The 11,837-nt window shown below is 50.9% G+C and overlaps 1 long non-coding RNA gene across 1 annotated transcript; it reads right to left on the reverse strand.

Annotated features, from left to right (window-relative positions):
- Positions 1–1,939: 1,939 nt before the first annotated feature.
- LOC119468383 lies at positions 1,940–6,938 on the reverse strand. The gene is made up of 3 exons (XR_005197055.1): positions 6,747–6,938; positions 4,110–4,310; positions 1,940–3,598 (listed from the first exon to the last, which is right to left on the reverse strand). It is a non-coding gene; the product is annotated as an uncharacterized LOC119468383 (long non-coding RNA).
- Positions 6,939–11,837: the final 4,899 nt, after the last annotated feature.

Raw genomic sequence — 11,837 nt, forward strand, 5'->3', positions numbered from 1 at the left:
GAATTGAAGAACGAGCTGCAGGTTCAGCCCCACAGAGAGGAGGCTGGGAGGCAGCAGGACCCTGGCCCCATGTGGCAGGGATGCCAGCTGCAGGAGTGGTGCTCTGAGCGTCTCTGACTTTGCCGGGGCACTGGGCTGAGCCTGGCTTGCACGTGGGCCTCTTCTTCATTCATTCACTCATCTTTCTGGTGAGTGGCAGATGCCTTCCAAGCAGTGGGGAGAAAGATGTAAAACTAATCCCCACTCTAATAAAAACAGTCTCCCGATTAAATATGTATGAACACATATTGATTTGGGGATTAAACAGAAAAGAAAATTGAGCCTGTAATTGAGCCAGGGAACATGTATGGGGTGAGACTTGGGATGCGCTTTTCCAAACACACCTGCTGGGGCTGGGTTGGAGCTGCCCAGGCGTAGGAAAGGTGCTGGGAAGCCTCGGGTGCTCCTCTGCATGAGGGCCCAGGCCAGCCTCTGCCTGGTTTTGGAGGAGCTTCTGCCCTTCTGCTAATTTAGGGAAGTTCCCAACATTCCAAAGGAATTTGGAGGGATGGGAGTGCTGTGCTATTCCTACAGATGTCTGAGTATGACTCTAGCTGGTGGGCAGCTGAAGAGGTAGGCTTCCATCCTATCTTAAGGAAACATGGATTATTGCTCACCTGCTAGATGCAGGTCCGGAGGAAATGGAAGAAGCTGAGCCAGCATTCAGCCTGCAATCTCTGGACTCCAAATCCAAGGCTGTGTTTCCTATAGGCCTGGGGTGGGCAGTCCAGTGACATTGGAACCCGCAGTCGTAGGATTGTGCGTCCCCCAAGCTGCAAGGCCTTGAGTCAGCTCCTTGCCTGAAATTTGTCACCCTCCTTCACCAATGAAAGTGACCAATTTTTGTCACAAAGTTATCTAACTTCTCCTTGGATGTCTCCCAGGATTGGGGAGCTCACTACTTTTCAAAGGAAGCTGGGACCTCTAGGATGGAACCAAAGCCTATCTTCTTACCATGCCTATCTGTAGGCTCCACACCTGTCCATTGGTCAGAAAAAGAAAGGAAGGGGAGAATAGATTGTTGAGCACCTGCTGTGCATAAGGCCCTGTGCTTGGCAGTCTCAGGTAGACTATGACCTTTTAGCATTCCAAGAATACTGTGACATAGATCTGATCATTTCCACTTTATAGTCTAGGAAGTAGATTCAGAGATATTTGCTCATCATCATAGCCATCATCATGATAACAATGGAAACCATTTATTGAGCATCTACTGTATGTCAGGCACTTTACATCCACCATTGCCAGTCCCTACCATGACCCTGTAAAGTAGATCTATTACCTCCATGGTGCAGAGAGGAAACCAAGGCTCAGAGGACAGGAGATATGGCCATTGTGGTGCACAGGCCAGCCACAGCTTGCCCGACCCTGGCCGCTTCTTGCTTCATCCTAGAGGAGCTTGGTCTCTAGGTACTCACTGTTAACCACCCAGGCTGCCCCTGCCCCAGCCCCATGTGGTCCAGCCACAGTGCCTATCTCCCCCAGAGCCCTGGGCTTCCGTCTCAGTGATCTCTGCATGCTTCCCCCCCCGGGAATGTGCAGGTGCCCATTCATCACACCCCAGCCCACACCCTCTCCCCCTGCTCTTCCCTAATGTTCCCCCGTCCCTGCCCTGATGTTTGCTGGAATCTGCCTTTTCCCGTAGGCCCACTTATCCTCAATGTGCACCAAGCTTTACAATAGACAGAGCATTTGCACATTTGTTATCTCATTCAAGGTTCACAACGATCTGATATCCTGTATGACAGATGAAGAATTGGAGGCACAGAAAAGTCAGGAAATTTACCTCGACTTGCAGAGCTAGTGAGTAACAATGGTAGTGTCTTCTCAGGTGATGTTGCGCTTGTCCCCGGAATAGGCGCATTTGCGGGACCCATGAAGACACACTGAGACCACGTGATGAGGTGGGACGAATTTATTGAGTTGGGTTTAAGCTTTATACAGACTTGGGTTCAAGACTCTGTGCTCCCTCTAGCTTGCTGTGTGCTCCTGGGCAAGTCATGTAACCTCTCTGAGCTGTATTTATTTTCAGGTTTCCCTTGAACACTTCTCTGGGCCTGGAGCCAGAACCCACAGCAGCATGCCTTTAAGAAGTGCCCCTAGGACTCACGGTTTGCCTACATGGCTAGTTGTTAGAGAAACACCTGCCAAGCCAGCTATCTCCTTCGCTGTGGCCCTGCAAGAAGAGGAGAAAGGCATCAGATAGGAAGCAGAGAAACTGGAGTACCTGGTATCCCATGGCAGTGCCCAGCTCATCAAGACCCATGGGCAATGCTGAGAGCTCACATGTTCCCAGCTGCAGCCGTCTCTGCCCTGTGGTTATTAAAGCAATGACTTAATTTTAACGAGGGTCTAAGTGTTCTTCAGGAAGCTGCTTCAGCTCTGATTAAAGGAATGAATCAGGCAGGATCCAGCCTCTGCCTAGTGAGTCTGGGAATGAGAGCACCGGGCTGTAATAAAGGAGGCGGGGAGCTGTGGAACACAGAGTCGTCTGAACTCTTTTTTGAAGACTCCAGCATTTGCTGAGGGAACCCAGGCTTTGGGACTGCACTTTCTCCTCTTAGATAGGAGTTCTGGTGGTGGAGGGCCCATGCTTTTACCGCCAGTGACCTGGGCTTGCCTCCTGGCTCCTGCGCTGACCAGCTTGCAGGACTGGGGAGAGGGATCTAATCTCCTTGAGCCTCAGTTTCTTCCTCTGTGAAATGGGATAATACCTGGCTCAGGCTCCTGCTGAGATAATGTGAAAAGGACATCAGGTGCATTTGTAGAGATAGGGCTTGGCTCATGCACAGGTCAGATGAGGAGCTGTGGCATGATAACCCATGTTATCAGTTTCCTTTCTCTTGCCTTAAAACCGTGTTTGTGTGCACCTGCTACATGCAGGCTATGATTAGAACCCCAGACTTCTGATTCCAAGTCTAGGGATTTTCTTGACTCCAACATTCAAGCTACAAAAAAATTCAACCCCCAGATCCTTCTGGAGGTCCTGTAGAATCTTCTGGAAGCCCTGCTGATTGCAAATTCCAAGCACCTGTCGAACCCGCTGGGGTCTGGAGCTTGTCCTCCTGTCTGGGCGCCCTGACCACTCCCGAAGATGAACAGACAAAGGCGTTGCTCCCTTTCTTCTGTGTCTCCGTCTTACCCCTCATGATGGTTGGGAGAAGGGAATGTATGGGCAGGTTTTCAAAACCACCTCTCCACTTCTCAGCCTGGCAAAGCTGGGTCTGGGAGGGGTTCTGCCTCCTCCTCCGCTCCTCCTCTGTAGCTCAGCAGGAGCCTCTCAAGGAAAGCCTCGGGCATTTTCTGATTTCTGAAGGCTGCCTACCTGGTGGAGGGAAACCAAATCCCATTACGCCCAGGGTGGTCCCGTGTGTCACATTCGTGGGGTTCAGGGCCCAGCGAGTTTTCCTCCCATGGGCTGGGGTCCCTGGGTTCTCTGAGCTGGTTGGTCATGGGGGGCTGGGCTCCCAGCTTCCTTCTTTTTCCCAACCAGCAACACCACATGCTTCTAGGAGGTGTCTGGTCCAGGCTGTCATGAGCAGAGCCTGTTGTCACTTCCCTGTGGATGGAGGTAAAGGGTCCAGATGTGATTTTGTCACTCTCCTTCCCAGTATTTTCCCACTTGCATGACTTTCAAGGTGTGACATGATCTGGGGGCTGGAGATTTCCCATTTGCCTCTCAAGATCCAGGCTCCATCCTTCTCGTCCTGTTCTAGGCTTCAGGAGGGAGACCCAAATGAACATTCTCTGGCTCCTGGGTGGCACTGGCCAGTGGGTGTCACTAGGAGGAGACTGAGGACAGGGAGGAGGGCTGGGATGGGACTTATGTTTCTCTGATGCTTTTCCCTAAGGCCACTGCATCTTACATGTGGTCCTCGAGGGAAGGTCCCAGCTTTTTTTCAAGGCAGCCCTCTCTGCACAACTCTGTCTGCGTCTAGTAACAGCGCTCTCCCCTTGCCCTCTTGCATGGGATCGTTGCAGTCCTGCCGTTCTGCCTCACCCTTGAGACTTCCTCATTCACACTTTTGTAAAGTGCATCTTTATTAAACTCTCTTCTCCTGCCTCCTCACCTGGCTGTGTGCTCCTGGGTAAGTCATGTAACCTCTCTGAGCTGTATTTATTTTCAGGCTTCTCTTGAACACTTCTCTGGGCCTGGAGCCAGAACCCACAGCAGCATACCTTTTAGAAGTGCCGCCAGGACTCAAGGTTTGCCCACACAGCTAATCGTCAGAGAAACGCCTGCCAAGCCAGCTATCTCCTTTGGTGTGGCCCTTGGAGAAAGGGAGAAATGCATCAGATAGGAAGTGGAGAAATTGCATGAGGAAATTGCAGGTGGAGTTTGCATGAGCAATTGGTGTCCTAGGGACCTGACTGGTGCACCCCTGACTGCCTCTCTCATCACCCAGGATGCTTGTTCATAGGCACAATGACCATTTACTGCTGGGGTCCCTTCTGATTGGACAGCGCCTGTGCCAAGCCAGTTGTTAACTATTTTGAATTTCACCCCAACTTTATTCCCTTGTTTACTGCTTTCTAGATATGCTGGCCAGCTTTCCATTCCTTAACAACCCAAGCCTGAACTGGCCTTCCCCGACCATGCCCTGTCACCCAGCACATCCGATACCATCTACCTGAGTATCGGTCAGGGGCCCAGCAGGAATAGCAGGGCACACTCGGCTGGGAATCTGAAGAGTGTGGGCAAGGGTAAGGGACTCTGCAGCTAGCAACTGTGGGAAGATGCTCGCACCTGGGGCCTGAGGGGTCCGGGGGGGGGAATGTGCTAGCAGAACCTGAGGAGAGCTGAGCCAGAATCACAGAAAGTTGCAGCCACTGCTAGAACCTGGGCAACATAGAAAGGAGGGCAGGAGAAGAAACGCGTGAACTTTTCTCTCCTCCACTGCTCTGGCTTCCTGCTGAGGTCTCCCATTGCCTGAACCCAAGTAGAAGACAGCCAAAGGCAAGGGAGCCCAGGGGTGCTTCTACAGGGCTCAGCCCCAGGGCACGGAGCAGATCAGAGAGAGGAAAAGAATGGAATAGAAGCCAGGGGAAGAAATTCAGAAAAACCAGCACAGCTTTGTGTTGTCTTTGTTGTACTTCTTGCCACCTAAAATATTCATATTCATTTGGTTTGTTGATAGTTTATTGGCTTTCTTCTCTTTCTGTCTCTCTTTTTTTTTGTTTTATTTTTTTGAGATGGAGTCTTGTTCTGTTGCCCAGGCTGGAGTGCAATGGCAAGATCTCAGCTCACTGCAACCTCTGCCTCCTGGGTTCAAGTGATTCTTCTGCCTCAGCCTCTCGAGTAGCTGGGGCTACAGGCATGCACCACCACACCTGACTAATTTTTGTATTTTGGGTAGAGGTGGGGTTTCACTATATTGGCCAGGCTGTTCTCGAACTCCTGACCTCATGATCTGACCGCCTCAGCCTCTGAAAATGCTGGAATTACAGGCGTGAGCCACCTCGCCTGGCCGGCTTTCTTTTCTGCTAGAATGTCAGGTCCTCAAGGGCAGGGGCCTTGCCAGCTTGGCTCACTGTGAGATCCCCAAGCCTGAGTGTGTGCCTGGCATGTAGCAGGTCCTCATGAACTCCACCAAATGGAAGAATAGAGAAAGAACAAGAATATGCATTAGGCCCTAGGTACAGCCCAGCAGCCCTGTTGCTCAGGGCTCCCCTGGGGTTCAGGCTGGAGAGGGCAGGCAGTAGGCACCCCAGGACAAGGAGGTGGTATGTGTGGGCTCTGCCAGATTGGAGTCTGGCATCGGCTCCAGCAGGCTCCACGGCCACTGTAGCTGGGCTGGGGTTTGTCCTTGCGGGTGGGTGGAAGCCAGAGCTCCAACTTCCTCACATCCTTGGCTCTGAGCTGCAGGCCCAGCTTTCGAAAGATTGTGGGGAGTGAACAGCCTGGGCTCCGGGAAGCTCAGGCTTGGCGAGGGGCTCCAGCATGGAAGGGGAGAGCTTTTTTGTTTTCCTTCCAGCCACAAAACCAGGGACTGAAAGAGGAGACAGAGATTGAGCAGGAGAGAGAAAGAGAGAGAGAGAGAGAAATAAAGAGATAGAGAGAAAGAAAGATGGAATTGGTCCCTCTGATTGGGTCAGAAGACCTGTTTCCATCGCATCTGTGGTTGCTGATGTACCGGGCAGGCCCTGGGGGCAGCGCTGCTGGGAGGAGTCCTTGGCAATGTTGGGTCCGATCACTCGGTATATCTGGGCACCATGTTATACCGAGTTATTCACTCAGTTCATTTACCCATTTGCTTAGCAAATATTCATTGAGCACCTACTATGCAGTAAGCCCTGGAGATAACTTGAGCAAGTCATGGGCATGCCCTCTCTGCACACTGCCTGCATTGCAAAGCCCCCAACAGTGGTATTACTCACATCCTCCAGCCCTTCCAACACAGCGAGCTACTCCCTGAAACCTAACCTGACGGTGATATTCCCAACCTGCAGTGGACCATACCATGGACATTTTTTCACATTACTGTATCATAACAGTTCCTCATGGGAGCCTGGCTCTGGCAGTGTTTGCATTGCTCAGTGAATCCCAGCGCAGCCGTTCCTCAGCTCCCTCAGTGCACCCTCGCAGAGGCATCACTCACACCACTCGCCCACCCCACCCTTGCAGTGCACATCTCCCAGGACCCTGCCTGGACCATGCACACTCTTTACACCATCAAGTCCATCCAGGGGAAAGTTACTCCGCTTACCTCCACGTGGATCTCCCAGACTTACAGAGTATTGTCTGTGGCTGCTGGTGGCAGTGGAAGGGGACAACGTAAAGGGCAGGATACCGAGCAGAAAAGACAGAAGCCAAAGCCCAGATGCTCCTGGAGCAGGAAGAGACTTTGCAAAATGGCTGCAGCTCCTTGCAAATGATGTATGAAATGAGGAACATATGCCGGGAGCGATTTGTGCACAGGAGCTTGGCTGGGCTCCCCGGTCCCTCCTGGCAGTGCTGTCGGCTGCGGCCCTGTGCACTGGGAGTCCTCTGAAGGTGGGCTCCAGGCCCCTCCTCCCTCCAGTCTCTTCCTAAGACAAAGTGCTGCACACAGTAAGTGCCCAAGCTGTGTGGGAGACGGATCATTTCTGCCTGTCCTGGTCCTATGAAGACAGAACAGGAGTGGGTCAGATCATTAAGCCCAGTCCTGGCATTTCGCAGATGAGGAAGCAGAGCGCAGAGAGGAGATGATCTCCCGAGGTCACACAAAGAGCCAGTGTCTTTGGACCTCCAACCAAGGGGTTCATAATGTCACCTACAGGCAAAAGACTTACTTTCTCCTGGGTGGGTCCAAGTCTATTTCTAATTGTGTGACTTTGGGCAGGCCCCATAGATTCTCTGAGCCTCTATTTCCTCATCTGTAAAATAGGAGCAGTGACACTAATCTGACAAAGCTTTTCAATGCTTAGCAATGCAGTACACAGGAGCCTTGCCCTCTGCTTGGCTTGTTGAAAGCATGTATCACCTGGGAGCTCTGGTTTCTCTCCAAGGTTCCAATCACACGTTTCCAGCAGCTGGTGCCTCAAATTAAAAAGGAAAAGTCATACTCAGTTGAGCCTGTGCTTCCCATGATCGAGGCTGCCATCCACCCAGCAACTGGGGTGGCGATCCCAGAGTCCTCATTCTTCCGTCTCGAGGCCCCACTCTCTGCTACCTCCAGTCGGGCGACTTCCTGTCCTCCCCATCTGTCCCTTCCTCTCTACTTCCTACATTGCTCCCTCTGGCCCGTTGGTTAGTCTCTGAATTACTCAATATTAAAAAAAAAAATTTCCAGTGATAAAACTCTAGTTCAAATGGGCTTAAGCATGAAAGGCAATTTATTGGTTCACAGAAGCTCCGTTCTTCCTGTTGCTCAGGCCAGCATCTGTGCCATCATGCTTGACTCCTTTCGTGCCATTATACCCAACATTTAATCCCTTAGCAAATCCCATTGGCTCCCTCTGCAGAATATACCTGAAATCCACACTCTTCTTCCGCCTTCACTGCTACTCCTCTGGTCCGAGCCCCCACAGCCTTTTACCTAGACTGGTTCAGTAGCCTTTCAGCAGGTTCTCCTGCTCCTGCCCTTGGCCCCTGTGGGTGGTCTCTGCACAGTACCTGGACCTGTCCTTCTAGAACCAAAGTCAGATCAAGTCCTCCCTCTGCTCGCAACCCTCCAGTGGCTTCCTGTCTCACACAGAGTCAACTCTAAAGTCTTCAACACTGGGCCCCCCACCTCTCTGACCCACCTTCTCCACTGCCGTCTCACCCCAACCTCTAGGAACATGCCACACAAGCCTCTGGGCTTCTGCAGTTACTGATCCTGCTGTGTGGAATGCTGTTCCCTTCTGTGTTTGTGGATCTCATCCTCTCGCTTCATCCCAGGCTCTGCTCAAATGTCACCTCTAAAAAAATTCCCGAACATGAGCTCAAAATTTGGCACACCCTGTTCTCTTTTGCTTCTAACACTCATCATGGCCAGACATAGGTTTGTTTATTGCGTGTGTTCCATCACTAGAACGAAGCTTACATGTGAACAAGGATGCTGTCAGCGCTTGGCACATAGTAGGTATTCAAAAAGCATTTTTGAATAAGTGGATGAATAAGTGCCAGGTCTCGTGCTAGGTGCTGGGCATACAATGGTAAACAAGACAGACTGATCCAGAGCATTATACTTTATAGCTTGCTGTCCCATGGAGGTGATAAATACCAAGTAATAACACAAACATGATTTAACTACTACTGAGAAACGTGCTACAGCGGCATAGCACAGGCTGATATGAAAGTGAATTAACTGAGGGCTCTGAAGCAGAGGAAAGTGTGTAGGGAGAAGATGTATCTAGGAGGGCTTCTATGAGGAGGTGATACCTCAGGTGAGACTTGAAGGACAGGGGGTGGGCTCAGTGAACAGTGGGAGGAAAAGCATTCCAGGGAAGAGAGTGTTCAAAGTCTGTGATTGGAAAAAAAATTCAGTGCTTTTATGGAGCAGGAGGAAGCAGGTGGCCATAGCAGAATGGAGGTGGGAGGTTGGAGGGAGAATGAGCTCAGATGGGAGGAGGCATTGAGTTCCCAGGGGCAGGTACCACTGCTCATGTTTCATGTACCTCTCGCCTGAGCTCAGTCCTGGCACATCTCTGACAATGTGGTGCTGTCCGAAGAGCAATGGACAAGGAGTTTGGCAGACCTGGAGTCTAACCCGTACTTGCTGTGTGTCCTTGAGCGACTCCCATTGCTTATCTGTTCCTCATCTGTTGCTGTAGGGGCCAGTGGCTGCACCACTCTCTGCAGGAACATGCTCTATATCCGGTGATGCCCGTGCAGGTACACAAGGTTGTTCTGCCGTGATGGTATGGGGCTGGTGCTTGGGGTTGCCATTGCTGCTGCAGCCAAGGAGCAGAGGCTCCTGGAGACATTTGAAACTTAGGAAATGTTCTCTCCGGGTGTCTTCTGTGATCCTTTGATGCAGCTGGGGTTTCCACAACCGCGGACAGAATCGAAAGCCAAACCAAACACCCTTCAGATCAAGTCACTTCTGATTCATTCTCATTCTCCGTGATTTGGAGTCAGGGAACCACGTCATATTTGGTCCCTTCCTGTGCCCCTGAGAGGGATCTGCCCAAGTGTGCAGCCTGTCTTGGACATGGTTTGTGTCCCCTGCCTAAACCGTGACGCTGACAGCGAAATGAGATGCTTGCATCTTGCAAGGCTCGATCATAAAGGATGGCGGTGCCAGGCTTGAAGCAATAGGTCATGTTGATATTTTCACATTAGTTTCTCTTCTTATTACATTTTGATGGATGGAGAGAGTGGGGATTTTATCGTAATCTCATTCCTGTCTTAAACTGCTAATTCATGCCTGAGTTCCCTCTTCCATTTTGTTTCTACAAATTCAGTCAAGTGCTGATGGGATGAAGATTTAATATGCAGCTGCAAGAAGAGGCACGCTGATAGGAAAAATGCTAGCTGGGGAGCAGTGTTTTTAAGAGAACGGTCTAATCAAGTCATTTTGTTATGAGAGCGCCGTGTTGCCCTGGGAGATTGGGGCTGCCTGTTTATAATAATAATAAATACATAATAGTAAAACAATATCTTACATTCAATACGGTGCTTTTAATTTTTCAAAGTGATTCATTCCAACATGTTTTTTTTTTTTTTTCAGTCCTCCAAATAGCCCTGTGAGGTTGGGAGGGTATTATGATTCCAATTTTATAGACGAAGAAACTGAGACTTGGAGAAGGGAAAGGACTTAGACCAATGCCTTTAAACTTGACTGTACAGATGAATCATCAGGAGGTCTGGGTGGAGTCTGTATTTCTAGCAAGCTCCCCGGTGATGCTCGCTTCGAGGTGCAAGGGCTGGATGCCCTTTGTGTACGTGCCTGTGATGTTATGGGTCTTTGTGTATATTCTGTGGCTCCCTTTCTCCTGTTCTCCCCACATACTACATACTTTGACAGCTAAAAACTCCCACTTGCACCTTCTCCAGGTTCCTAGACTATTTACAGGACCCCTTCCCTAGGGTCACCTGGTTCTCCTCATTCTGTCTCACCTGCTTCCTCCCACTCTGTCAATGGCTTTTCCTTTCCCTTAGGGCGATCCAGTCAAGACCTGGTCTTAGTCCTGTTCACAAAACCATACTCATCCTGACTCTCCTGTCGCCTCTCTTCTCAGCAGCCCCGTCCCCACCCCCCAACTCCGCCAAAACTCTCACCAGGGCTTTCTGCCCTCCTCTCATCTTTTGGGGCTGTGTGGGCTGACGATGCATTCCACGGGCTGCAGAAGGCCAGAAAGCTGTGTGTGGGTGGAAGGAACTCTTCAAATCAGAGGACAAAGTAGAGACCCAGGTGTAAGAATCCTGCAGGGCCTTCTGTTCCCACAGCCCTCAACAGTTACAAAACACCCTGGCATCCATGCACACCAGACCCTCACAGCCACCCATGAGGAGGTCCCTCTTGGGACACGTAAATAAGCGAAGGCTCTGAGAATTTCTCTGACCTTGCCCAAGGTCACAAGCCACTCTAGGCAGAGCCTGGACTCAAAGCTGGGTCTTCTGATCCCAAATTCAGTGCTCTCTGTAGAGACCACCAGGGCTGCCTTGAAATACGCCCGGGGGCATTCGCACAGTTTCCCGCATTTTAGACTCCTGGTGGAAGTCACACTGCAAAGCCGTTTCTGCCATTTCTGGCTGCTTCCTGCCAGCTTGTGGCAGGTAGCACAAATTCCGTACACACTGGCGAAGCGTGTGGACGGACAGAGCCATGTGCGGCACGAGCCCCGCAGTCGCTCCCCAGCTCACCGCCCCTCTTCCAGGCGGCTCCAGCATTCTCACTTCCTTTCATCTGCGCTCCTCTCCTGCTGCTCTTGCTGTTTCTCTCTTTCTCTCTCCTTCTCTCTCTCTCTCTTTTCAGAGAATAAAAATGACTGGACTTGGCATTATCTGCTGGTTTCCATGGTAATAAAATCTGTTTCTGATAATGGCCCTTCCCTGGTGTGGTTAGTTTTGGTAATTTTAGCAACACTGTTGCACAGGCCACCTGCATTTCAATACCATGCAAGCTGGATTCGACTGCCGCTTTCAGGTTGAATAGAAATAAGGGAAAGTGCTTGCTCTAAAATTTCTAGGCTGGATAAATGCTGGAGAAGAAAAGTTATATAAACCCCAGAGACTTGGATGTGCACGCAGCCTAAGACTGGAGTGTGATCGTGTCACTCCTGCTTAAAACCCTTCTCACGGCTGACCTCAACGCGAGCAGCATGAGAGTCCAGACCCTCCTGTGGCCGGAGTTAGGGCCTTCCCTAGCCTGGATTCCTGTCACTCTCTA

The sequence above is a fragment of the Cebus imitator genome, unplaced genomic scaffold (assembly GCF_001604975.1).
Source record: "Cebus imitator isolate Cc_AM_T3 unplaced genomic scaffold, Cebus_imitator-1.0 Scaffold420, whole genome shotgun sequence".
Classification (NCBI taxonomy): Eukaryota; Metazoa; Chordata; class Mammalia; order Primates; family Cebidae; genus Cebus; species Cebus imitator.